The sequence below is a fragment of the Rhyacophila brunnea genome, unplaced genomic scaffold, assembly GCF_057557595.1.
Source record: "Rhyacophila brunnea isolate RB1 unplaced genomic scaffold, BYU_Rbru_1.0 scaffold_81, whole genome shotgun sequence".
Classification (NCBI taxonomy): Eukaryota; Metazoa; Arthropoda; class Insecta; order Trichoptera; family Rhyacophilidae; genus Rhyacophila; species Rhyacophila brunnea.
The window spans coordinates 1,488,899-1,491,010 of NW_028233352.1; positions in this window are offsets into that span (position 1 = coordinate 1,488,899).

Here is a 2,112-nt window from a genome sequence, read left to right on the forward strand (position 1 = left end):
TAAACACTTATATTATGCATTAAGCATGTTGTTTAATTTTTTTGCTTCCTAGTCTCGTGTATGCTATAAATTATGCCCCCAAACCAGATATAATATCAAGAAACTATAAATAATGTTTATATATTGGCACTTGGAGCACTAACAGCGAATTTCAATGTATATATCAACTTATCACAATAGGAATTAACCATATAAAGCCTCAAAATAGTTAAATTATGTCTATATTGATGAAAAATCAAAATTAAACTAGTATAGTCTGAAACCTCGAGAGCATGCTAGTAATTTGTAAATTTTTTTCTAAATTTCATTAATTGCATATATTAATATTATTGTGATGTTCTGGTTCTATTATCTGCATCTGTTTTGTGATTTAGCTATTATTTTCAATAAAACATTACATATAATCAACCTTTTAACTGATTTTTACTTTATTTCTATAAAATTTCTTAATGATCAGATATAGTTCAATAGTTTTAAGTGAATGTATTTTCCGTTTTGAAGCGCCCATATCGCCTAATTAAGAATTATATTTGTTTAACTAATATGGGTATTCAATATAAGATATATAATTAATAGTAACTTACTTTTGATGCTGATTGGTATTAATCTTCGAAAGTAGGAAAGTAATCAAAACTATGATAAATGAATATGGTGCTTGGTGTATTTCATCATTCATTTTAGGCAAATCAATTTATTTAAAAAGAAATTGATGTGATTTACTATGCATTGAATTCCAAACAATGAAATTTATAAAATAAAGATTTATTTGATATAAAAATATAAAATCTATAATTTAATGGACTTTAATTCTTAAGAATTAATCGTTAAAATAATTTTTTACATTTTTTTTGCTCATAATTGTTTTTTTTGGATACTTGAGAATTTTATGTGTATTAATATCTATAATTGAAAAATTCAAAAACATATATTTAAATTTTTGTTAGGTATTGAAGAGCCCAAAGCCTAATATTTTTTATATTGATATTCCCAAATTTAAAACTTGCTTTCGAAAAAATGAAGGCTCAAAGTTACCTTACAATGTTGTATGTTTAAAAACATACATCCATAAACTAAAAACAGCTTAAAATTTCATATTTTATGTGTATATTGGTACTTTTTTTGGTTTGTTCTTTATTCTTTCTAGGGGGTTCTTATAATTTCATGTTATATAGATCAAAATATATTGTAAGTTTTAAAAAATGTATTTTTTATTCGTATTTAAAAAAAAATTAGAACAAAGGAACCCAATCATCATAGAAATTCCTACCGCAATAACTTTATGATATAATGTAGGAAAATGTTTGAATTATAGAATCTTTTAATCGATAATATATAAAAAAAACTTCCGTACATAACACAATAAATCTAAATATAATATAGATTCTTGCTGGATCTAAAATATAATTCCCTCATATAAAATTATCGAGATATGGAATACTTAATCTAGATTACACAATCTTTATTTTTATATAAAAAAAATATAAACCCACAATATATATTTGGTACCCCATTGATATTTTAAATCCTTGATTTTACATTTATTAATGATCGTTTAGAAATGGGAAAAATCAGATAGTAAAAGTAAAATCATTTTTTTGTAATTCTTAGTTTTTTTCCTGTTGATTTATGACATATGTGATTTTCAATGTAAGTTCGCGCTTAAAAAATTTACGAGTAATATAAATATATCGTTTCTTATGGTTTTGAATAATATCTAGAATTAAAATGAATTCACAGATATATCGCGACTTAATTTCACATTTCTAATAATATTTAAGCCTTTTTGAGCCCTACAAAATAAAAGAAAAATAGTGAACTATGGAAAATAACAAAATATAAGGGGATATGATGTATTTCAAAAGTTTATAATGAGATGTTTTATATAATGTAAGTTTATTACAAGCGCTATTCGAAACAACGAATGAAAGAACATAGGAAGAAAATTTTTATATTATTAACAAACGTCTTTTTAATCATAGCTTATTAATTTTGCTGGGAATAAAAAAAATGCAAATTATCCTCAAATATAAATTTCGTTTATATGAACACTAGCTATAAAAGAGCATAGAAAATCCGATTGAACAAATAAATTTAATATAAAGCTGAATTTTA